The 26,805-nt window shown below is 46.3% G+C and overlaps 1 protein-coding gene across 1 annotated transcript in view; it reads left to right on the top strand.

Annotated features, from left to right (window-relative positions):
* The first annotated feature begins 4,487 nt into the window (after positions 1–4,487).
* The window catches only part of FBXL16 (F-box and leucine rich repeat protein 16), a 254,560-nt gene continuing 232,242 nt past the window's right edge, over positions 4,488–26,805 (top strand). Inside the window, exon 1 of the mRNA XM_085628344.1 lies at positions 4,488–4,955. The gene's annotated coding sequence lies outside the window, so the exon portion shown is untranslated. The remainder of the gene's footprint in view (positions 4,956–26,805) is intronic.

Raw genomic sequence — 26,805 nt, 5'->3', positions numbered from 1 at the left:
TCATACATATTCACAGTTGGAATCCTGGTGTACCACAGAGGGGCATGTAACCCTGTGTCAGTCACACATATTAATAATCCTGAGTCCTGCCGCGGGGCATGTAACCCTGTGTCAGTGACACATGTTTATAATCCTGAGTCCTGCAGCGGGGCATGTAACCCTGTGTCAGTGACACATGTTTATAATCCTGAGTCCTGCAGCAGGGCATGTAACCTGGTGTCAGTGACACATATTTATAATCCTGAGTCATGGTGTCCTGCAGCAGGGCATGTAACACTGTGTCAGTGACATCCCCGGTCCTGGTGTCTGGCAGCAGGGCATGTAATCTTGTGTCAGTGACACATATTTATAATCCCTAATCATAGTGTCCTGCAGCAGGGCATATAACCCTGTGTCGGTGACACATATTTATAATCCTGAGTTCTGCAGCAGGGCATGTAACCCTGTGTCAGTGACACATTTTTATAATCCCAAATCATGGTGTCCTGCAGAAGGGCATGTAACCCTGTGTCAGTGACACATATTTATAATCCCTAATCATAGTGTCTTGCAGCAGGGCATGTACCCTGAGTCAGTGACACATATTTATAAACCCGAGTCAGGGTGTCCTGCAGAAGGGAATGTAACCCCGTGTCAGTGACACATATTTATAATCCCAAATCATGGTGTCCTGCACAGAAGGGCATGTAACCCTGTGTCAGTGACACATATTTATAATCCCGAGTCATGGTGTCCTGCAGAAGGGCATGTAACCCTGTGTCAGTGACACTTATTTATGATCCCAAATCATGGTATCCTGCAGAAGAGCATTTAACCCTGTATCAGTGACACATATTTATAATTCTGAGTCATGCAGCAGTGCATGTAACCCTGTGTCATTGACACATATTTATAATCCCGGTCCCGGTGTCCTGCAGCAGGGCATGTAAACCTGTGTCAGTGATGCATATTTATAATCCCGGTACTAATGTCCAGTAGCAGGGCATGTAACCCTGTGTCAGTGACACATATTTATAATCCCGAGTCATGATGTCCCGCAGTAGGGCATTTAACCCTGTGTCAGTGACACATATTTATAATCCTGAGTCCTGCAGTACGGCATGTAACCCTATGTCACTGACACATATTTATAATCCCTAATCATAGTGTCCTGGCGCAGGGCATGAAACCCTGTGTCAGTGACATACATTTATAATCCCGATTCAGGGTGTCCTGCAGCAGCGCATGTCACCCTGGGTCTGTGACACATATTTATAATCCCTGGTGTTCTGCTGCAAGGCATGTAACCCTGTGTCAGTGACACATATTTATAATCCCGGTTCTGGTGTCCTGCACCAGGGCATGTAAACCTGTGTCAGTGACACAGATTCCCGGTGTACCTGTGCGGGGCATGTAACCCTGTGTCAGTGACACATATTTATAATCCTGAGTCATGGTGTCCTGCAGCGGGGCATGTAACCCTGTGTCATTGACACATATTCATAATCCTGAGTCCTGCAGCACGGCATGTAACCCTGTGTCTGTGACACATATTTATAATCCTGAGTCCTGCAGCACAGCATGTAACCCTGTGTCTGAGACACATATTAATAATCCTGAGTTCTGCCTCACGGCATGTAACCCTGTGTCTGTGACACATATTTATAACCCTGAGTCCTGCAGCAGGGCATGTAACCCTGTGTCAGTGACACATATTTATAATCCTGAGTCATGGTGTCCTATAGAAGGGCATGTAACCCTGTGTCTGTGACACATATTTATAATCCTGAGGCCTGCAGCAGGGCATGTAACCCTGTGCAAGTGACACATATTTATAATCCTGAGTCCTGCAGCAGGGCATATAACCCTGTGTCAGTGACACATATTTATAATCCTGAGTCCTGCAGCAGGGCTTGTAACCCTGTGTCAGTGACACATATTTATAATCCTGGTACTGGTGTCCTGCAGCAGGGCATGTAACCATGTGTCAGTGAAACATATTTATAATCCCGGTCCTGGTGTCCTGCAGAAGGTCAGGTAACCTTGTGTTAGTGACACATATTTATAATCCTGATCCTGGTGTTCTGCAGAAGGGCATGTAACCCTGTGTCAGTGACATATATTTATAATCCCAAATCCTGGTGTCCTGCAGAAGGGCATGTAACCCTGTGTCAGTGACACATTTTTATAATCCCGAGTTATGGTGTCCTGCAGAAGGGCATGTAACCCTGTGTCAGTGACACATATTTATAATCCCTAATCATAGTGTCTTGCAGCAGGGCATGTAACCCTGAGTCAGTGACACATATTTATAATCCCGAGTCATGGTGTCCTGCAGAAGGGCATGTAACCCTGTGTCAGTGACACATATTTATAATCCCAAATCATGGTGTCCTGCACAGAAGGGCATGTAACCCTGTGTCAGTGACACATATTCATAATCCCTTGTCATGGCGTCCTTCAGCAGGGCATGTAGCCCTGTGTCTGTGACACATATTTATAATCCTGAGTCCTGCAGCACGGCATGTAACCCTGTGTCTGTGACACATATTTATAATCCTCAATCCTGCAGCCCAGCATGTAACACTGTGTCTGTGACACATATTTATAATCCCGAGTCATGGGGACCTGCAGAAGGGCATGTAACCCTGTGTCTGTGACACCTATTTATAATCCTGAGTCCTGCAGCAGTGCATGTAACCCTGTGTCTGTGACACCTATTTATAATCCTGAGTCCTGCAGCCCGAGTCATAGTGTCCTGCAGCAGGGCATGTATCCCTGCATCAGGGACACATATTTATAATCTAGAGTCATGGTGTCCTGCAGCAGGGCATGTAACCCTGCATCAGGGACACATATTTATAATCTAGAGTCATGGTGTCCTGCAGCAGGGCATGTAACGTTGCGTAAGTGACTCATATTTATAATCCCAAATTATGGTGTCCTGCCGCAGGGCATATAACCCTGTGTCAATTACACATATTTATAATCCCGAGTCATGGTGTCCTGCAGCAGGGCATGTAACCCTGCATCAGGGACACATATTTATAATCTAGAGTCATGGTGTCCTGCAGCAGGGAACGTAACCTTGCATAAGTGACTCATATTTATAATCCCAAATTATGGTGTCCTGCCGCAGGGCATATAACCCTGTGTCAGTGACACATATTTATAATCCCGAGTCATGGTGTCCTGCAGCAGGGCATGTAACCCTGCGTCAGTGACACATATGTATAATCCCAAATCAAAGTGTCCTGCAGCAGGGCATGTAACCCTGTGTCTGTGACACCTATTCTTAATCCTGAGTCCTGCAGCATGGCATGTAACCCTGCATCAGGGGCACATATTTATAATCCCAAATCATGGTGTCCAGCAGCAGGGCATGTAACCCTGCATCAGTGACACATATTTATAATCCCGAGTCATGGTGTCCTGCAGCAGGGCATGTAACCCTGCATCAGGGGCACATATTTATAATCCCAAATCATGGTGTCCAGCAGCAGGGCATGTAACCCTGCGTCAGTTACACATATTTATAATCCCGAGTCATGGTGTCCTGCAGCAGGGCATGTAACCCTGTGTCAGTGACACATATTTATAATCCCGAGTCATGGTGTCCTGCAGCAGGGCATGTAACCTTCGTCAGTGACACATATTTATAATCCCGAGTCATAGTGTCCTGCAGCAGGTCATGTAATCCTGTGTCAGAGACACTCATTCACAGTCTGAATCCTGATGTACTAGAGCGGGGCATGCCCTGACTGTGTCATAATCACGTCCGAACGTACATGCTCCCACATCCTGCTGCTGAGCACGTCAACCCTGCATATTCCTACCTCGCCGGCATCAGGGTATGTAACTCTGTATGCGTGACACATATGTATAATAGGAAGTGCAGGTGTACTAAAGAAGGGACTGCCACTCTGCATTGCTATCACATATATACATTTACACACTCTTGTGAACATCTGGGCATCCTGCAGCAGAGCATTCACTTGCTATCCCCAGGCACCACCACCAGACACAACAAAATCACCACCGCCACCTCGACCCCTGTCACATCCCTATATTTACAAACCCCACACCCTGCACAGAGCAGGTCTCTCCATTGGCCGCTCCCACGCCTGTACACTCACAGGGCACAGCTGGCAGCGAGGTTGGCTGTTTTCACTCTGCGCCCAGCACATTCAGTGTCCGATTGACTGAATTTGGGCTTCCTCTGTTTTAATGGTTTATTTATTAGGGAGGCGGGTAGGGGGTGGGTGTCAGCAAAGGCGCGCACCTGCAGCGGACGCAGGGCCACGGGAAGCTTGCTGCTGGCCTCACTGAGAGCTTGTCGTCTCTGAGGATGCTGGTTGCGAGGGGGAAGAGGGGCGGGTCGGGGGGGAGGGAGCAGAGAAGGAGGAAAGGCAGCCAGCTCGGAGTCATGAATTATTGATACTAATGGCGCTGTCTCTTTAACGGGGATTGGTCTGTGACACCCCGTGTGTGCGCGCGTGCAGGACAGAGGCAGGGTGTGTGTGTTCATATGTGTGCCTGTGTTGTCAGCTCTCCTCCCGGGACCTGTATCTTCTCCGTGTCCGTCGGTCTGCCCATCTCCGCCTCTGGTCGCGAGCTGCCAGTGGTAGGCAACATTTTCATCCTTGTGTTTTGGAGCAGCGCGGCCCTACCCTAGGACACATCTTGCCCGTCTCTTCCCTCAGACACCTCCGGGATCACGGGTTCCATTTTGGAGGAGGAGATCGCGCGCAGTGAAGACTGACAGAGGAGCGGAAGGCGCTCTGCCCACGCGCAGCATCCCTTTTCCTGGCTCCCTCGACGCCCCCCGGGCGGCTGTGGGATACATGGACGCCCTCGCCTCGTCTGTTGATGTCTACAGCTGATTTCCAAGTGGAAGGGTGGTCGACGAGCATCGCATGACAGGGACGGCGACCCCGCTTGGAACGATGGCATGAAGTGCAGGGCAGACGCCTGAGGTAAGGACCATTTCTATTTTAATTCCTCAGTGGAACGTGACTGGTGCTGAGCCCTGACGCAGAGCTGCTCCTTGCCCCGGTCCTAGGGTGTGAATTGTGCTCAATGCCTTTTTCCACAGTCCGCCGATGCCCTGACGAACCGAAACCCCCGGGGTGCCGGGCTCTCATACCATCAGTCCCTAGCGACCACGACCGCGGCCAGTGCCACTGACGCGGCCCCGGACCCTTCCCTGTCCGCGGATTTGGATGCTCGGGGCGTCGGTTTCAGTTTCCCATTCGTGTTTTCCATCTCCCACCCACACTAGCAGTTCGGGCTCGTTGATCAGGAAATGGCTAATCGATCTAAATGCTCTGACTTTCTGGCTGTGAACAGCACACGATGCTCTTTTAAAGTGTCGCGATACTGGTGCTTTGGGCACGCGCTCTTGCAGTGGTCCGACCGGCTCCAGCATCTACCCATTAAAGCATTCTTGGGTGGGCTGTCATTCTTTTCATTTGGCGCGAGCCAATGGGTAACCTCCGACCTTTCCTCTTTGACATTTAGTCGACCTGGTCTGGATACTGTGCAGTGTAGGCTATGGGCTCATTGCCCGTCTACGCCTCCAAGCCCTGTGGCATCCTTGTCACCATTGCCCCCTGTGCCACCGGCACTATCCCGTGTGTTGGCACCCACTTGAAGGCAGAATTTATTCGGACCAGCATTCGAGTCGGCCTGCATCATTTCCAAATTCTTCGCCCACTTAGCCCCCGGATCTGTAATTGCGCCAGGATTGTTGTCCTCTGTAGTCCCCTGTGCTCCTTGGATGATTAATCAGGGGGATTTTTGAATTTTTAGACAGCACTGTTTCCTCAGACATTGATGCACATACTTAATTAAACCTACTGTGGTAATAGAGCGGGGTATGCTCTGAGACGCCCACACAAGCTACTAGGATCCCGATTGGGTCAAACATGGTTTCTGCCTGGGTGAATTGTTTGTTTAATGGTAGTTAAAGGCCCTCGCTCATTATCCTACAGAAGGAGAGGCCCTTCCAACATTACATCTGTATGTTTACAGGGCCTCACTTCTTGCAGCATGTATGTATGGGCGCGCGCGTCGTTGTGAACATGGGTTTGGCCGCTCTCTGAAGCCTGCAGGGCAGCTTCAGTCAAGCTGTTGGGGTATCGTCTTCTGGTGGTGTCCTGGGTTCAGATGTTTGATTGGGCCTCTGAACCAGCTCTCTGGGGGTTTTACTGCACGAACAAGTGCCTCATTCTATGGAGACTTCTACCACCGGTGCCAGCAGCAAGATCTGCGCTCTCTGTGGTGAGTGCGGTGTGGTGAGGTGTGGTGTGGTGCAGTGTGGTGAGGTGTGTGCTGTGTGGTGTGTGCGGTGTGGTGTGTGCGGTGTGTGTGGTGTGTGTGGTGTGGTGTGTGCGGTGTGGTGAGGTGTGGTGTGTGCAGTGTGGTGTGTGCAGTGTGGTGTGTGCAGTGTGGTGAGGTGTGTGCGGTGTGGTGAGGTCTGGTGCGTGTGGTGTGGTGTGGTGTGGTGTGGTGTGGTGTGTGTGGTGAGGTGTGTGGTGTGGTCTGGTGAGGTGTGGTGTGGTGTGGCTGCTGTGGGATGAATTTTATGTAGCAGATAAGACACAGAGTCAGATTTAAGGACAACCTCGGTATGCCCATTAGGTTTTTTTATCAGCTTTGCGGGGAACCTTTGATGGTAGGTTACGTTTTTAGCACCAGGTGTTGCATAAACCACTTCCGCTCCACTGAACTCCTACTCGAGCACACACCCTGCATATGCAGAACCATATCCAGCAGTCGTGCTTTCTCCTACCTCTCTGCTAAAGCCTGGAATGGCCTGCTGTGTGCACGTCAGAGCCTCCTCCTCAGTTCTTGAATTCTGCACGAAGCTGTACACCCGGCTCTTCACCTAGCCCCAACCCTGGCTTGGTCCATGCAGCTCCTGCTTGCCTGCCAGGACACCTTCCTGGTGGTTCACAAATACCATAAGATAACAAGATGGGCTTCTGCAGGTAGGATGAGGTTCACAGGTGTGACATTTAAATGACTCTGGGTCTGGTTCCATTGTGGGAGTTTGCAGTATGATGATCTATACAAGCATAGTGAGGGCTTAACGCTCCAGCCTTAAGCACAAGCCACAATATATGTCAAGAGTACAAAAACATGCATTCATCAACAATATCGTTATTCTGATGGCTTTTTTATTTTTCGGCCTGCTGGCCTCTTCTTCATTTGTAGCCTTAAACCAACACGTGTTTCGTCGCAATGGGGCATACGCCATGACTTCCTCATGGCTGTCCGGCCAATAAAGTGTAAGTCCTGGATTACTCTTTAGTCCCGGTTGTACTTCCGTCCCCGATAAAATCAAAGGGTTGTCCGCAAGCGTCAGCAATCTTTTTCACATCTAAGCCTTCCTTTATGTATTTGGAAATCTATTATTTTTAAACAATGTGAAGTGTCCCCTGTATCAAGAGGAGTGCTCCCTGAGCGAGTGTTTCCGTCCTTCACGGGCGCAGAGCGAGTACGCTCCGACCTTCCTTAGGCCCATAGTGAGGGTTTGATTGCAGATATAGGATAAGCCTTGGTAGAAACGGTTAGGTTTAGGGGTTCTAGGTTCAGAACCTCTCTATGCATATGAGATGAGGCTCTGGGGTATAAGATTTAGAATGGTCCTTGTCTGCTTTGTCAGGTTTTGGAGTCAGATTTATGACTGGCCTTTTTATTTAGGGTGGGGCTTTGGAGGGTTAGGCTGTTGATGGGCCTCTGAAGGTAGGATGATGCTTGCGTTAGCCTATTTAGGATCACCCTCTGTATGTAGGGGCAGCATTGTTGTGGCATTTAAGAGAAGAGCTTGTGTGTAGGATGAGGTTGTGAGGAATTAAAACTAAAATCTGCCTTTGCATGAACAGTGAGGTTTTGTTCACATACTTAACATGCATCGCTTTATGTGGCATGTGGCTCATTGGCATATTTTGTTGAAGTCTCTTTCTTTGGTATAATTATGCTTTGTCTCTGTTTATGCAGAGCAATGCTTCAGGGTGTTATACTATGGGTGGGAATCTAAGGTGAGTCTTAGATTTTCAGATTTAAAATGTGAGCATGTAAGTAATATCTGGATTGGTGTTTCAGATGTAGCTTGGTTCTCTGTAAGTAAAGTAGGGTTTGTAGTTCCAGATTTAACTTTGGCCTCTGTAAGTAGGGTTTGGATTGGTGTTTCAGAATATACAGGGGTCTTAGTAAGTAAGGTGTGGCTTGGTGTTTCAGAATTTGGCTCGGCCTCTGAAAGCATAGTGCAGTTTGGCGGTTCTGTGTATGTGTTGAGGTGTGATGGTTCAGGTTTTGGCCTGGTCTGTGGTCGCAAGGTGAGGTTTCAGATTTTAGGTGGAGTGTTGTCCATTGTAAGGTTAGGTTTTCTTGGGGTTTTATATGTAGGGGTAACTGGTTTCGACAAGCCAAAATCAATAAATGTCACAAGGACCTGCTTTAACATAAGAAATCACTTTTGTTGGTAGTTTCCAGGACCTTGTATGCCCCACTTCTGGCAGTTATTGTGCTTGTACAATAACACCCATACACATGTTATTGTAAATGTGTTAAATGAGAAATTCTTCCCATATATGTTGTACACCACTCTGGTGGCATGGGGTCATTTGCCTATTGAACACCATTGACGTTAATTTGTTGGACCTATGTATTCTTTGCTTGGCTAAGTGCAGAATATCTATACCACTGCCCCCAAATTTGTATTTAGTTATCGTGCTTGTTAACAAGGTCCGTTTATGGCTGCCATGTTGGGTGAGAGCCTGTCTTTGGATCACACATGAATACAGACTCAGGGGCAGATTTCCAAGAAAATGATGCATCTGTAAAGATGCGTCACTTTCCCTGCGCCACCCTGAGAAACCCTTGTGCCACTATGGTTGAGCCGTATTTACAATATGGCGCACCATGGTGCTAGGATTGACAGATGCGTCAGAAATTCTGATGCATCTGTTGACGCAAAAGTCACGCATTGCTGGAGTCGTGTCACAAGCACGATGCAACTCCAGCAATGCAGGGGGAGGTCTATCCTCATTGTACTGCGTCTCTCCTTGCGCCTGCTTCAAGCAGGAGTAAGAATTTGAAGCAGTGGCGTCCTAGAAGTGGCGCAGTGAAATCTTGTAGATTTCACTGCGTCACATCTACGAGGCTTTTTTGCGTTGGAACGCCCACCCTGCATACATTATACCTGACGCAGGTATAATGTGATACAGGGCTTTACAACGTGATGCATCTCCCTAGATGCGCCACATTGTAAATGTGCCGCATTTTTACGCTGCTGCTGCATCACAAAAAGTGACGCAACGGTGGCGCAAAAATGATGCAAGGCGCTTGTATATCTGCCCCTCAGTTTTTGCAGTGCCCTGCTGGGTGTGAGCCTACCTGTGCACGACACATAGTTAGAAACTCAGGGGCAGATTTACAAGAAAGTGGCGCATCTGTGAAGATGCGTCACTTTCCCTGCGCCACCCTGAGACACCCTTGCGCCACTATGGATGCTCCATATTTACAATATGGCGCACCATGGCGCAAGAATTGACAGATGCATCAGAAATTCTGATGCATCTGTTGACACAAAAGTCACGCATTGCTGGAGTCGTGTCCCAAGCAAAACGCAACTCCAGCAATGCAGTGGGAGGTCTATCCTCATTGTACTGCGTCTCTCCTTGCGCCTGCTTCAAGCAGGTGTAAGAATGTGACCCAGTGGTGTCCTAGAAGTGGCGCAGTGAATTCTTGTAGATTTCACGGCGTCACATCTACGAGACTTTTTTGCGTGGGAACGCCCACCCTGCACACATTATACCTGACGCAGGTATAATGTGACGAAGGGCTTTACAACGTGACGCATCTCCCTAGATGCGTCACGTTGTAAATGTGCCGCATTTTTACACTGCTGCTGCGTCATAAAAAGTGACGCAACAGCGGCGGAAAAATCATGCAAGGCGCTTGTAAATCTGCCCCTCAGTGTTTGCAGTGCCCTGCTGGGTGTGAGCCTACCTGTGCACGACACATAGTTAGAAACTCAGGGGCAGATTTACAAGAAAGTGGTGCATCTGTGAAGATGCGTCACTTTCCCTGCGCCACCCTGAGACACCCTTGCGCCACTATGGATGCTCCATATTTACAATATGGCGCACCATGGCGCAAGAATTGACAGATGCATCAGAAATTCTGATGCATCTGTTGACACAAAAGTCACGCATTGCTGGAGTCGTGTCCCAAGCAAAACGCAACTCCAGCAATGCAGTGGGAGGTCTATCCTCATTGTACTGCGTCTCTCCTTGCGCCTGCTTCAAGCAGGTGTAAGAATGTGACCCAGTGGTGTCCTAGAAGTGGCGCAGTGAATTCTTGTAGATTTCACGGCGTCACATCTACGAGACTTTTTTGCGTGGGAACGCCCACCCTGCACACATTATACCTGACGCAGGTATAATGTGACGAAGGGCTTTACAACGTGACGCATCTCCCTAGATGCGTCACGTTGTAAATGTGCCGCATTTTTACACTGCTGCTGCGTCATAAAAAGTGACGCAACAGCGGCGGAAAAATCATGCAAGGCGCTTGTAAATCTGCCCCTCAGTGTTTGCAGTGCCCTACTGGGTGTGAGCCTACCTGTGCACGACACATTGCTAGAAACTCAGATTTTGGGGCATTATTCTGTTTATTGTGAGCATGTGTTTGTGTCACAAGTAATTAGGGCCTTAGGTTTTGTGCTTTTGGATTGGATGAGAGCCTGTGTTTCCATCAGATATGATTGGACGCCTAGATTTTGGGGCACAGGGCTGGGTTTGATTCTTCGTTTGCAGCTCATTGTAGTAAGTGTACGTTTTTGATGCTCCACAGAGCCGTTTGCTCAATAAACCCTGGTAATGGTGAGGAAGCATGACGCACTTGAGGATCAGGTGACATCATTGACCAGGACTTGTTTTGTGATGCGGAGGCTTACACTCACGCAGTGTACCATGGGTTACTGGCTTTGGTCCTAGATGTGGTCAGCATCTTTATCCAGGTAATAAAGTTGGGTTGGGGAGGAGGCCGGCTCTTTTAAGTCGCTGTGCGCCGGGCTGTCTGCAAAACTTATAAATAGAACACGTTTCCGGATTCCAAGGCTAGAATATACACCCCTTGAGTCCCAACTATGGTTCGGCCGGTCAATCAGGGGCAGGAATCTGTTGACTCTATAAGGCAAGGCTGCATGCTTCAGGTGACATCATGCGTGGTGGTAGCTTGGCAGGTCCTGAGATGTGCTGTGGACTTAGTGGGTACCGAAGATTCAGTCATCAGGCAGCAAATGCATGTTTTTGGATTTCGGATGATGGGTTACGTAGGCCATCACCGTTCGTAGAACCCGGCAGTACACGGCAACGAGAATGGTTGCTTCTCCAAAGCAATTCTTAAAGCAAACATATTTTGAATATTTTTTAAATGTACAATGTAATATACTGCTCTTCCGTCAGGTGAGAGGACCATTTAAAATGATGACCAATCTGATTGTGTTTTAGAACTGAGAAGCTACATTGTATCACATGATTGGATGGATCTAGGGCGACTTAGAAGTCTCAATGGCTTCCTACAGTGCATTGTATGGTTGGACGGGAGTGGTCCTAAGCCACAAGAGAGGACTTATGGGGTGAAATGATGTTAGTGTGGGTATTAAAACGCCTTTTTTGTGAGGATAGATGAGGTTGTTACCTGCACGTTTGAATGTGTGACTGGGGTGAGGAAGAAACGCGAGCAGTTCTTCTGTATGTTTATGTGAATAAGGACAACATGCCCGTGTGTTTACAAGGGAAGCTCTGGATCTCTTGCAGATGTTTGCAGGAAAGGGACCCGCCTTTCGGCAAGATTGCTGTGCGAAGATGTTGACTTCTTGTCAAAGTCGAGGCCCGGCAAGAGTTGTGCCAGGGAGGATTTAACGTCACGTGGGCTGATACGGGAGCACAGTTTTACTTCCTGGGAGTGTCTGCAGTAGAGGTGTTGACTTCCGGTTGACATGTGCATGTGTGCACAGTATTACTTACTGTGTGTTTATGCAGGAGAGGTGGTGATGTCTTAAAAAGTGGAGACATCTAGTGAGTTGACGCAGTTTAACTGTTGACTCTATGCAAGGGAGGTTTAGACTTCCTGCAGGTTTACGTAAGGAGAACGTTGCTCTCTGCAAACTTATGCAACAATTGTATCTGTTTTGGAAGTGTCTATGCAGGAGAATGTTGGTTCTTGTACCACAAAATGGACTTTTAAACAGTGATCTGCGACAATATCGCCTGCAAGATATCTCCTTCCACAATAGCACCGATGTAATTGGATGTTGAATTAGAAAAACAAAACTTCCCTAGGAGTGTTTACCTTGACACTGCTATGCAATTCAATATCTTGCAGACTACACTGTTGCAGTTCAAAATGTTTATACTCACTACTTTGACTTGCAACTAATGTAGCCTATATGCAGACATATCGAAGGGGGTGTGCAAGGTTTTGGGCTGAGAATAGTTTGGAAATGTGAGAAATCATCTGTAGGGTTGTTGCACAGATTCTGTTACACTTGTGAGTTTGTATAAACGAGAAGGAGTGGGGCTGTTGTGATGGGGATGCTTGCTCCGATGCAGTGCACCCAAGTCTTGCTACCGGGTGTCACGGATGACATTCTTGTGGAACACACCATGGAAGAAACTCCTGGCCCCCACCTCATCTTCAGCAGCACAGATCCAGACTGGCCGGTGGGGACAGCAAAAGATTTTGCAAGGGGCCAGTGCCTTTCAAAGGCCTGTAGTGCTGAGGCAAAGTCAGTGGCAGGTCCCTGACCCTGCTGTTAGAAGATTAGAAGAAGATTTCTAGAGTGCATGGCTGCCCGTAAGCGTCCCAGCGCTACCTTCCTTTTGAAGGCATTGTCATGTTGCAAAATATTCTAAATCCTCAATAGACCAGTCTGACTGCGAGCAACTCCCACTTCTCAAGCAGGAATCTTACTGAAGTCCTTTTAACCATTGACCAGAGCGGTACAAGTGCAGCAACTCTCAAGCCAGCCTCCAGCTGCTCACCTCAGATAGCAATGGTGGCATTGTTTTACCTGAGGCGTGTTCTGTGTAAGAAGGGCATGTTTGGCGAGCTAGGGAATTGGTTTAAAGTTCAGCGGGTGGGTTACTCCATCACAAATGTGGCAGATATCCCGTCCCCCATATTACAAGTGCATTATATCCAATAGGATTCTCTCTAAATCAAGCCCAAAGTAACCCTGAGAATTCAAATAATAGTATATTCGAATATGCATTCTTCTGTCCTAGTGGGTTTGCTTTTTTTCTATATAAAACTAAAACCGTAACAAAATAAATAATGTCGGAGATCCTTTACCAGCTTTAGAAGGTGGTTACCTCTGGGCAGTGGTCAACCGTGCTTTAGTTCACTGTAAATTGGCCTCACCTTGGCATTCTTCGTGGTGTCTTTCTATCATTCTACTAATGGTCTTCAGATGTCTACGCTATGAGACGGGGTGTGGGTCTCAAAGGGAGTGGGCTACATCCCCCCATCTGCTTCCAGCCTAGGCCTGAGTGGGCCGTTAATGATGGGCACTTTCTTCTACCAACTGTACCCATAACCATGTGCGTCCATTACTAGCTTTTGGACAGATTTGTATTTGAGGTCGGGATGGTGGCCAACCAATCATTTGAATTGCACCCTTTGACACGTATGACGCTTTCTGTTCTTTCTTTCCTTTTGTGATTGCTTTGCTTACCTGTGGGGATCACACTCTGCAGTACTTTTTGAACATGCCTAGGGTGTGTTGGAAGAACTCTTCTTTCACAGGTGGCAGGAGTACTAAACCATCAGCTAGGAGGAGGAAGCTTGTGTTTGTTTCATCTAAAGTAGTTCTGGGGCTTATGACTCGACCAGAGTCATAGTTAGTTGATTCTGTATATAGTAAGGCGAGCGGGGCTCAGACAACAAACACTATGTTTTCCTGCCCTTCCCTTGAGTGGAAGAGTCACATTTCATGTCATTTGCCCAAGCACAGCATTGCATCTCGGATGTGTGCATTTTTCATGTATTGAGTTGCTTTCATTAATATTTTATTTTTATAGAGCGTTTGCTATTACAGTTTGTTTTGTGCTCATCTCTTTAAATAGCAGGCGCTACTTCCGGATGTAATAGTGGTCAATGTATTGCATTCAGTAGGATTTACAGTTTCATGGGCCCTGTCAGGATCCAAACCTGCAAAAAGTAGATCTTTCAAGCATCTTAGCAGTCAGTGCTTAACTAGCAGAGCCATCACTCTGCCTTATATCTTGTTGCTTTTCGGCCACTTTGTAGCGTCCAACCTCAGTGTTTACATCATTATAAATGGGATCAAATAAACTCTGCCATACATTATAAGGATATTGCAAGTCATTAAAGGAGTTCTATGTCCCTATATAGGAACAATGCCAACAGCTGAGTTCCTATTTGAGGTCTTGGAACGCCAAGGTGACTTGCACTATCCTTTAATTTATGACTGGGGTACTTTATCCCTTATAATATATACCGTACCATGCCATACACGCCATGCCAGCACCCTTTCCACAAAGCGTTTATATCCTCGGTGTGGTGCTCTTTCTTGTGAAAGAAGATGTTTGTAAACATGAATTCAATTAAAATCTGTAGTGCAAAAATAAACACACCAAAATCAGTTCGATATTTGTTGCAAAAAGATAATAAAATCAGTTTAATACATGTCAGGTTAAAAAATGCAGTAGCTTGGAATGTGTAGAAACATGCAGATAGATTCTATCTTTCCAATAATTACCTAAAGCATGAAAAAAATAAACATGTTGCCATTAATATCTAGTTTCTGTTTATCACTGATCAGTTGAAAAAACAGGGCAGAAGAAGGAAAAGCCATGTTTCGTTTTTGCAGTTAATTGTGCTCTGTGCCCTGCCCTGGGCTGCTAACTCTGGCAGCAGACATTGTGATGACAGAACTCAACTGTAATGAGTTATTATATTTGAGTGTCTGTGTCAATGTTTTATTACAGACAACTAGGTGTGTCACAATGCCTGCAATACGGAAATTAGAGGTAGGCTTTTATACAGGGATTTTAGGATTCCATGTATTATAAATATAATAGAATAAGAACCGTTTCTTTTTTATATTGCACTTCTCTACAGGTTTCCAACCTTTGAGTGCTGTAAACAATAGTTGTCCTTATTACAAAACTCAAGATGCACTCAATTTACAACCATTAAAAGCATGAAAAGCTGGGATGAACCTGATGTGATTCCATACGCTGTCTGTATCTTGCACAGAGACATCTCAGGCAGAAGCTTTAGCCCGCCGAGCTATATATTATCGTCATATGCAGCCCTCCCAGTAGGCGGATCTGTACCGCGGATTCCCCTGGGGTTGAAGGATCGTGTGCCTGGCGCTGTAGTGGATTGCAGCAGTCAGAGCCCGGGCTGCTCTCCATGGTCCTGAACCGACTGGCCTTAAGTCGAACACTTCCTCCCTTCGCAGCCGAGAGCCGCTCTCCAGCACCGAACCTCTTCCGTCAGAACCCGCATGCCCCGCTGTTTTTAATGAACACCATATTACATGGCATACACAAGGCCGTTTTTTTTAGTTGTTTTTTAGGCATGGGAGAATAAGTGATGTGCCCAAAATCACAGGACGGTGAACCACCAACGGGAATCGAACTAGGTTCGTCAGGTCCAAATTCAGACGCTCAGGCGCAGGCCTCATCCCCGCCTAGCTTATCTTGCAAAATATATAAATCACATATAACGTATTTCGAACCCTAAGGCCTCTTGCACCGCCCCCCAGTGTGTGCGAAAATAATAGATCCTTATTTACAAGGCTTGTATGGCGGGAGGCCTACAAACAATATTCTAAAAATATATGTCCTATATTTTGAAGGACATTTCAATACCACACTATTTGCGTGTGGGAGGAAAGACGGAGGGTGGGGGGTAATGTATTGTGGTAAATATTACTGACCAGTTTGGCCTATTTCGGTGAAAGTTGCCAAAGTAACTTTTTTAACTGTTTGGTTAATGCTTTCGTTTGAGGGCATTTTTGATAAACTGTCCGTTTCAGTGACAATTCGACAAGGAGTGGGAGTTCCCACACACTTCCTATGCTGCTGATGCATTACTGCGCATTCAGCAGTTTGGAGTAGTGCGCGGGTCAGCCCAAGATGAGGGTCACGTGCACTGTCTCATCTTCTTATTCGCACTCACACCTCGCTCCCACATTATGCACAGCCACAGTCAAGGAAGTCGCCCAGATCCCTTCCGTGTAAGCCATCTGCGGGGCTACCGGAGAGCCCAGCGTCAGTACCATCCTGTATCATAATACTAGCCATCCTAGCACCAGTACCGCAGGACCGATATCAGTACAACCTGAGAGCCCAGTATCGGACTATCAGAGATCCCAGCGTCAGTACCACAAGAGCAGAGACCAGAGAGTCCGTATATCTGTACCAGAGAGTCCAGTATCAGACTATCAGAGATCCCAGCGTCAGTACCACAAGAGCAGAGACCAGAGAGTCCGTATATCTCTACCAGAGAGTCCAGTATCAGACTATCAGAGATCCCAGCGTCAGCACCACAAGAGCAGAGACCAGAGAGTCCGTATATCTGTACCAGAGAGTCCAGTATCAGACTATCAGAGATCCCAGCGTCAGTACCACAAGAGCAGAGACCAGAGAGTCCGTATATCTGTACCAGAGAGTCCAGTATCAGACTATCAGAGATCCCAGCGTCAGTACCACAAGAGCAGAGACCAGAGAGTCCGTATATCTGTACCAGAGAGTCCAGTATCAGACTATCAGAGATCCCAGCGTCAGTACCACAAGAGCAGTCTTACAACAACCAGAGAGCCCAGCCCAGTATCAGACTATCAGAGATCCCAGCGCCTGGTGGTCGAGAGGGGGGAACCATGGGTTGAAAAGTCATCTCTTTTAGTGGGGGGGTTGTGTTGTCTGCACCCCCCCCCCCGTTATTCGCTGTGAGTGCGCTAGACGCAATCTTTGCAATGAGTAGTGGGGGCTGTGCTGGGGCTCGACTTTTGATGGCAGTGCGCAACAGCAAACGCACCCAGCATGCATTTAAAGTGAACGGGCAATGCGCTGGACTGATCGCACAACACTAAATACAAAAAAAGAACAAAAACAAAAAAATTATGTGACATGCGCCCCCCAAGGTGCACCTTGCCAGCAGATGTCCTTATACACTGGGAAACATCCATTACAAAGCAGTCAGTGCATCACACTGCTTTTACAACACAACTGTTACAACGCAACTGCCTTTACATCGCATGCCATTACAATGCATGCCATTACAACGCATGTCACTACAACGTATGCCATTACAACGCATACCATTACAAAACATGCCATTACAAGGCATTATAAGGTCATTAATAGAGATTTTTTAGTTTTAGGGTGGGTATTGGGTTTTTCCCTACTGTTGCACTCACTGGAGTAGGAATAGTAATTTTTACCCCTACACTATCCAACACTTACCCTACTCTTGCATTCACTGGAGTGGGAACAGTAATTTTTACCCCTACTCTATCCAACACTTACCCTACTTTTGCATTCACTGGCGTGGGAACAGTAATTTTTAGCCCTACTCTATCCAACACTTACCCTACTGTTGCACTCACTGGAGTGGGAATAGTAATTTTTACCCCTACACTATCCAACACTTACCCTACTGTTGCCATAAAAGTATTATGCGTTGTAATGGTATGAGTTGTAATGGAATGCCTTGTAATGGTAGTTTGTAAAAATGTGTTGTAATAGCATGCGTTGTAAAATCATGCGATGTAATGGTAGTTGCTATGTAATAAATGCGTTGTAAAAGCATGTGTTGTAATTGTTTGCGTTGTAATGTCATATATTCATATACACTATGCCGCATACACTGCCTAGCCAGCTGACATAGCGTCCTGCATCCCAAGGGGAGAATCGCTCGCCATAGATACTATCTAATTGGTCCTGAGAAGTCATTCCTGGCAAATGCGCAGAAGTTGTTGTTGTTACTGTTAAACTTTGTCATAACAGCCATCTGTTACAGACCATCAAGCAGTGCAAGAAACAGTTTGGACTCAATTATAGACTTGGTGAGCTTGCAGGAGTGTAATATTATAGGAACAGTTGTGGCAACTGTCAGGCATGTATACAACCAACTTCCAAAATGTCCTGGTGCTGCCAATGTTCTGTAATGATATGAGAATGTTGCATGCATAACTCCCTGTAATTATAACAAAACTGAAAAATCAATTAACAGATGTATTAAAACAATATATTAAAAAAAACAGAGATCACGGCGTCAGCAACACTAGACCAGCATCAGTACAACCAGAGAGTCCAGTATCCGTACTACGAGAGCCCAGTATCATACCATCAGAGATACCAGCTTCAGTACCACAAGACCAGTGTCAGTACAACCTGAGATTCAAGTATCATATCACCAGAGAGCCCAGCGTCAGTACCACAAGAGCAGTGTCACACTGTATCAAACTAGCGGTCCCAGCATCAGTACTTCAAAACTGGTATCAGTACAACCATAGATTCCAGTACCATACTATCAGAGATCCCAGCTTCAGTACTGCAAGACCAGCATCAGTACCAACACAGAGTCCAGGTTCATACCACCAGAGATACCAGTGCCAATACCACGAGAGCCCAGTGTCATGATGTCAGAGATCCCAGAGTCAGTACCACAAGACCAGTGTCAGTACAACCAGAGAGCCCAGTACCATTACCACAAGACCAGTGTCAGTACAACCAGAGAGCCCAGTATCAGTACCACTAGACCAGTCTTAGTACAGCCAGAGAGTCAAGTGTCTATATTACGCGAACCCAGTATCACACTATCATAAATCCCAGCATCAGTACCAGAACCCCATTATCAGTACCAACAGATGGTCCAGTATCATATCACCAGAGGTCCGAGTGTCAGTACCACTAGACCAGTATCAGTACCACCAAAGAATGCAGTGTCGATAACAAGTAAAGCCAGTACCACGAGAGAACCCAATATCAGTGCCAAGACATCCCAGTTTCACTCCACCAGAAATCCCAGTATCAGTACAGCCAGAGAGCTCAGTAACAGTACCACCAGTGATCCAAGCGTCAGTACCACAAGACCAGTGTCAGTAATACCACGAGGTCCCAGGGTCATACCTCCAGAGATACCCGCATCAGTACCAGGAGAGAGCTCAGTAACAGTGCCCCAGCTCCCTAGCTCCAGCACCAAGAGACCATTATCAGTACCACAATAGAGTCTTACATAAGTACTGTGTGGGTCCAACATCAGTACCACCAGAGAGCCCAGTACTAGTATCAAGAGAGCCCAGTAATATACCACCATAGAACCCAACATTAGTAACATAAGACCCATATCAGTACTAAGAGGGACCAGGCAGTACCACCAGAAATCCAGGTATCAGTACCACAAGAGCGCAATATCATATTACCAGAGAGCTCTGTATTAGTACCACCATCGATCCCATTATCAGTACTACCTGAGCCCAGTATCATACCTCCAGAGTTCCCAGCATCCGTACCACAAGAGCGTTATCAGTAACTTCAGAGAACCCAGCATCAAAACCATAGATACCAGGATGAGTCCCCTCAGAGACCCCAACATCACTATCACATAATTAGTATCTGTACCACAAGCGAGCTCAGCATCAGTACTACAAAGGACCAGAATCAGTAACACCAGAAGGCCTAACTTCGGGACCGGCAGGGAGCCCAGCATCAGTACACAAAATGCCAATATCAGTACCACTAGGGAGGCTAGAGTAAGTACTTTCAGATAGAAGTATCAGTCCCACTGGTGTGAGTACTTTCAGATAGTAGTGAGTACTTTCAGATAAAAGTATCAGTACCACTAGAGAGGCTAGAGTGAGTACTTTCAGATAGAAGTATCAGTCCCACTAGAGTGAGTACTTTCAGATAGTAGTGAGTACTTTCAGATAGAAGTATCAGTACCACTAGAGAGGCTAGAGTGAGTACTTTCAGATAGAAATATCAGTCCCACTGGAGTGAGTACTTTCAGATAGAAGTATCAGTCCCACTAGAGTGAGTACTTTCAGATAGTAGTGAGTACTTTCAGATAGACGTATCAGTACCACTAGAGAGGCTAGAGTGAGTACTTTTAGATAGAAGTATCAGTCCCACTGGAGTGAGTACTTTCAGATAGTAGTGATTACTTTCAGATAGATGTATCAGTACCACTAGAGAGGCTAGAGTGAGTACTTTTAGATAGAAGTATCAGTCTCACTGGAGTGAATACTTTCAGATACTAGTGAGTACTTTCAGATAGAAGTATCAGTCCCACTGGAGTGAGTACTTTCAGATACTAGTGAGTACTTTCAGATAGAAGTATCAGTCCCACTGGAGTGAGTACTTTCAGATACTAGTGAGTACTTTCATATAGAAGTATCAGTACCACTAGAGAGGCTAGAGTGAGTACTTTCAGATAGAAGTATCAGTCCCACTAGAGTGAGTACTTTCAGATAGTAGTGAGTACTTTCAGATAGAAGTATCAGTACCACTAGAGAGGCTAGAGTGAGTACTTTCAGATAGAAGTATCAGTCCCACTAGAGTGAGTACTTTCAGATAGTAGTGAGTACTTTCAGATAGAAGTATCAGTACCACTAGAGAGCTCCACATCAGGGACACTAGAGACCCAATAACAGTACCAGAAGAGACCCTTATAGGTACCACCACTCGGCATAGTGTCTGAGACAACAGAAACCCCCTATGTCAGAGTTATCAAAGTCCCAAATATCAGTTCCACCAGAAATTGCTGTGTCAGTATCTTCTTTAGACCCAAGTAAATTCCTTTCCTAGGATACCCAGTCACAGTGACAGCAGAGGCCACGAAATTCACTAGTATCAGGCTGACGGTAACTATTTACCTTCCATCAGACACATCTTTCATCAGTGCCACCCAGGCATGTCAGAGACCACAAATCATGCCTGCTGAGGCCACAGCATCACCACCATCTCAGATGCAAAGCAACAGTTTCACTGGAGGTGACATCATTAGTGCTTCCAGAGAGATGTGGTATCATAAGCACCAAAGATCCTTTGTACCAGTGCCACCAGAGACCTTATATATCACAGTGTCCAGTGACCCCCTGCATCTGTGTACCAGAGACCTAATATATCATATTGTCCTGAGACCCCCTCTATCACTGCCACCAGAGACCTTAAATATCATTGGGCCACAGACCACCTGCATCAGTGCCACCAGAGACCTTAAATATCATTGGGCCACAGACCACCTGCATCAGTGCCACCAGAGACCGTATATATATCATTGGGCAAAAGACCACATGCATCAGTGCCACCAGAGACCTTATATATCATTGTGACCAAAGGCCCCTCCATCAGTGCTGTCCAAGACCTTATATATTATTGTGCCAAGAACCCCCTGCATCAGTGCAATCCGAGACCTTATATATCATATTGTCCTGAGACCCCCTCTATCGGTGCCACCAGAGACCTTAAATATCATTGGGCCACAGACCACCTGCATCAGTGCCACCAGAGACCGTATATATATCATTGGGCAAAAGACCACCTGCATCAGTGCCACCAGAGACCTTACATATCATTGGGCAAAAGACCACCTGCATCAGTGCCACCAGAGACCTTATATATCATTGTGACCAAAGGCCCCTCCATCAGTGCTAGCCAAGACCTTATATTTTATTGTGCCAAGAACCCCCTGCATCAGTGCAATCAGAGACCTTATATATCATATTGTCCAGAGACCCCCTCTATCAGTGCCACCAGAGACCTTAAATATCATTGGGCCACAGACCACCTGCATCAGTGCCACCAGAGACCTTATATATCATTGTGACCAGACTTCACTGCATCAGTGTCACCAGAGACCCTTTATATCAGCGTGCATTTTTCATTTGAATGTGCAGCCCCCATGGCAGCGCAACTTCGTGTCTGCCTTGGGGCAGCGCATTCAATGTAATAGGGCGCACTTTCTCTGTTTTTGCACGGTGCACCTTTTTTAAAGTGCACCGTGGCACAAACAAGGAAAGTGCCCCCTATGTGTAATAAGGCCCCCGGTAAGTCCCTCTGAATGTATGTGCTTCATGGGTTTAGTGTTAGTCAGATTCATGCTGCTGCCCTGTCCCTGCATTTCATTGTATGTACTATGTATGTTGCAGACCGTATATGGATTTTTGGAATCATCCGTCTCATTTTAAGCAGTAGTGTGTACTGTGTCCGCCTTACCTGGATCAAGCGTGTTCTGGCAGGTCAGGCTGTGGCCTGAGAGATGAGCCACCTGAGTAAAAGTCTGTGGCTTAGAGCATGGCCGCTGCGTCCCACCTTCCCAATAGGATAAGGGGCGCCTGACCATCATCCGCATCATGATCCAGGAATAGCCCCTGATGAGTGGCCCTAACACACATAGTAGCGCTTAATATTCCAGGTGAGTCACCCTTACCCTCACGGAACCACAGCACTTCCATGCACTTTGGGTGCTACTTTTTATGAAACTGATCAACACCCACAGTATAGATATACATGGACATTATATGTTCTAGGGGTGTTGTGAACACCTTGCTTTAGCAGCTACAGTGGGCAGTGGGGCTCTCTACGGGGCTCTTCTGTGGTCAGCGCTGCAGACAAAAGCCATAATTAATGCTATAAGGCAAGATCAGCTTCAGTGAAGAAGATGAGAAAGACACATTTAAGAAAACTGGGAATTAGCACAGATATGATAAAATAGGAGAGCAAGGTAGAAAGAAAGATGGGTAGACAGAAAAGTGAAGGAAGGAAGTTGGAAGGAAGGGTGAAAAAAGGTAGGAATGGTGATAAGGAGGAAGGATGAGTAGATGGATGGAAGGTGAAAGGACAGATGCATAGTTGAATGGGTGGTTGAAAGAATGAATGGATGATAGAGTAAAAGGAAATGTAAGTGTGTGAATTGATGAATGGGTAAAATAATCTTTTGATGGTTAGATGGGTGTATTGATGGATGGCTGAGTCAAAGGATGGATGGATTAATGTTTGGATGGATGATGGATGTGCGAACGGATTTTTCGATGGAATAGACCATGGAGTGATGGAATGGTGAAGGATTGAATGATGGATGAAAGAATGAATGGATGACTAGACAGAAAGGTAAAATGCTGGCTAACAGGGGGTGGATGAAAAGGTAAATAGATGAACGGATAGATGTTTGGATAAAAGATTCAAGGGATCTCTTATAGGAAGGGATGGGCTTGCTTGGCTTGCATGGTGCCATCAGCACTTTGGTTCAAAGTGTGGGATATTTACATTTGCTGGCTTCTCCCTTGATCGGTTTCCCCCAAATGTTAGGAGACAACTTTGAATTTGAGTGGCAAGTTTGCTTGTGCACTCTGCTAAGCAAGCCACAATCTGATTATAAGCTTGTCCTGTGAAACCAATCAGAAGTTGGCCATTCAGTTGAAGAATCTGTGCACAAAAGTGTGGATTGGTCAAGACCAGAGGCAAGACAAGTGACTGAGTCCAGGCCCAGTTGCTCCATGTGCTGCTGTGAGGAACTTCGTATTTCAAAGTATGTCTGGAGACCTTTTGACACTGCCCTGCTTGATTGTACCGCTGCATATCAAACATAGAAGTAACGTGATACAAGGATATCTGGGACAAAATATTGAGGACCAAAATATCGAAAGGTAAGTGCATATAGAGGAAGTATAGATTTAATATTCTTCACCTTGTAGATATAATCGTGGTACATACATGTGGAGTTAGGTGCAGAAAATCTATACTTACATTTTGGTATTTCGGCTTCAATATTTTGTCCTCAATATTTCCTTACTACGATGTTCTGTTTTTGATATTCAGGGGTTGGACCTCCGGCTGGACATAGAGAGCAGAACAGTCGCCCACTGCTCTATGTTCTCTGTGCTCAGTATGACATTGTCATCCAGATGATAGTGACGGAAGAGTAATGCAGTATTAGGGTGGGCTGCTGCTGGAGATGCCAACCGTCCAAGGCACTCGTCCCTCTCCATACGACCTTCCACTCCATCTCCTCACGGCCCCCTCGCTGGCAGCCTTCAGAAAGAGACTCAAGACCTGGCTCTTTGACAGAGACTCAGCGCCCAGATACCCCTAGGGGTGACAGTGTTGCGCTTTACAAATGCTGATTGATTGATTCTTCTTCTAATGTGCCAAGGAGTATGGTGCAGTGGATCACTTCTAGTACCCAATGATGTTACCATCTGATACCCACAATCGCATTGTTCCCAGCTGGACCACCCCATTCTATGACCTGCAAGCTGCTTTCCACCACAAATGGCTGGGAGAGTCAGGGATATCGGACTGTGCACCCAGCCCAGTCAGTGACGCCATGTTGGATGTTTGTGCCATCTAGCTAGAGCTAAATAGCGCGGGGAAACACCAGTCGGCGTAACCAGGCGCTCTATAAATGTAGAAATAAAATAAAAATAAATTGCCCACAATTTGTACGCAGTAGACATTGAGGCTGGCACAGGTGGCAGCAGACCTCAAGGAGCAGGCAGATTCGTCCTGGCATTCGCCAGTGGTTCTGGATTGGGATAGGCGTAAGCTGGGGGGTGGTGATTGGGTCTTTTCCAATGACATGCTCACTAGAGTCATCCCTCTTGACACAGAGACATGCTGAGAGAGAAGGAGCAGGTTATTCAGGAATGTGTACTGAGCAGCCTCTTATTAAGCAGCATTAGCCCCAAGAGATGGAAGCCTTGCCGAAGTGAAGGTAGTGTGGGGAGTTTAAAGGAAGTGTACCCCCCCTGCAGAACAGACCATACTTATCATCTTAGTGTCAGCCGCTCTTGTGTTTTCAGGAGGTCTAGAACGGAGGCGCACAGGTGAAATACGTGTCGACGAGCCACAGAATGCCAACGACTCGAGTTCTCACACTAGCAAAAAAAGACACAATTAAGATGATGTTTTCATTTTCGGAGATCTGAGAAAGGCAGTCTCTAACACAGCTTGGTTTAGAAAAGGTATGTTTAAGGGACCCATTCCCCCAGGCACTAAGTACCCCGAGGGCTTTTTCTCTTGCTTGCATCCTTTTTATATCCTATTTATACCTTCCCTGGTGGCTTAGTCTCTGTGTTTTTGCCAAAGATTCGAATTCTCCCAGCAGTCACAGCAGTGCAATGGGCTGTTTTGCCAAAACTTCGCCCCAGCTGCAAAAACACACGCATTCAAGATGATGTTTTATGTTAGGAGATTTGAAATGGGCTGCTTCTAGGAAAGCATGATTTAGAAATGGTTTCTTCCGAGGCACCCACAGCCAGTGGCAGTAAGTACCCCAAACACTTCTTGGGTTGTCTGTGATGTCTTGGACACTGTGTTTCTGCCCAAACCCTTGTATATTCAGTCCATTACGAAAGCCACCAGCTCAGGGGTAACATGTATAGGCCTGGGCTAAAATTTCGTTCCGTTCGCGGAAATTGCGATAATTTGACATTTTCGCGTTCCGCGGAAAGCGCGAAAATGTCAAAATTTCCGCATTCCGCAGCTTGGCGATAATTTGTTTCTTGCTCGCACTGTAAAATAATACATTCTCGCGCGCGCGCGATCGCCTTACCTGAATCCCTGCGTTCGCCGACTAGTTTTCTTGATCCGGTCGCGTTCTCCATGAGATGTTGTATTGTTTTTAGCCATTTGCGCTGTCTCGCGACAGTTCGCGCCCACAGTGACGTCATGCGTCGCGCGATCACGTCTTTCTTCTCGCGATCATGCACCGCGAGACAACTGAAAACAAGATGGCCGCGCCCGCCAGCAACCACATGGGTAAGTTGGCGAGCCGCAACCATGCAGAAAATCTTGCGAACATGCGGGAAAAAAACTTCCGCATCTTCGCGATATTTCCGCGTGTTTGCGATAATTTTTAACATTTTCGCGATAATTTGCGAAAGTGGATTTCGCAAATTCCGCCCACCCCTAAACATGTACCCTGAATTTACACGACTTTAGCTTTGCATTCGAGGTAGGAATGAGTAAGGAGGAATGCGGATGTGCTTTTGATCAGTGTCATGGTTCCCTCCCCATACACAATAGAGCTTCATAAACGAACAGGTCAATATCTAACTAACGAATGCAGTTTCCGTAGCTCTGTTCAGCTGCAAAGCTATAATTATTGTATTAAATCCCAGAAAAGTCATGTCAAAAACACCAGGGAAAAGTGGGAACAGCATGGGCTGCATTATTCATGCTTACTTTACCAAAAGTGGCTTTGATTAAAATAAGAAATACTTCCTCTTTCCCACCCGAAAGGTATTATTTTTAACCTTCTAGACAAAAAAGCCGTGGATCATAGGTCTCTTTTTTTAGTTAGTTGGCATTTTATTGAATGGTTAATTAAAACCATAATAAATAAGCATAAAGTCATTAAAACCAGTCAACATGAAACACTTCATCTTCAGAGACTTGTTAACAATATAATGAACTATAGTCCATTCTTTAAGTAACCTATGCAATGTCCATATTAAAATACCAAGTGCCTCGTTCTAACCCAATCCAAATGGGTAGTTTCCATCATAAAAGTATTACATCATCTCATTGCCACTAAAATTCATATTCAATATTAAATATTCCTACTTCAAACTCAGGAGTATATACGCAGATCTAATTTATAATAACATGAGCCAAATTAAAATAATGCCCAAGTCTTTTACTTGGGGACCGGTGGAGCAGTTCAATCTGGAAGGACAAAGTTTTTATTGCATTCTAGTCTTGCCTAACGTAGAGCCTCCGGAGTACCGATTCGAGCTTAAAAGCTACAGAAAATATCCCGCCTTTTACCTCT

Source organism: Triturus cristatus, chromosome 10, assembly GCF_964204655.1.
Source record: "Triturus cristatus chromosome 10, aTriCri1.1, whole genome shotgun sequence".
Taxonomy (NCBI): Eukaryota; Metazoa; Chordata; class Amphibia; order Caudata; family Salamandridae; genus Triturus; species Triturus cristatus.
The sequence above is the reverse complement of the archived record's forward strand: the minus strand, read 5'-3'. Positions and strand labels throughout refer to the sequence as shown.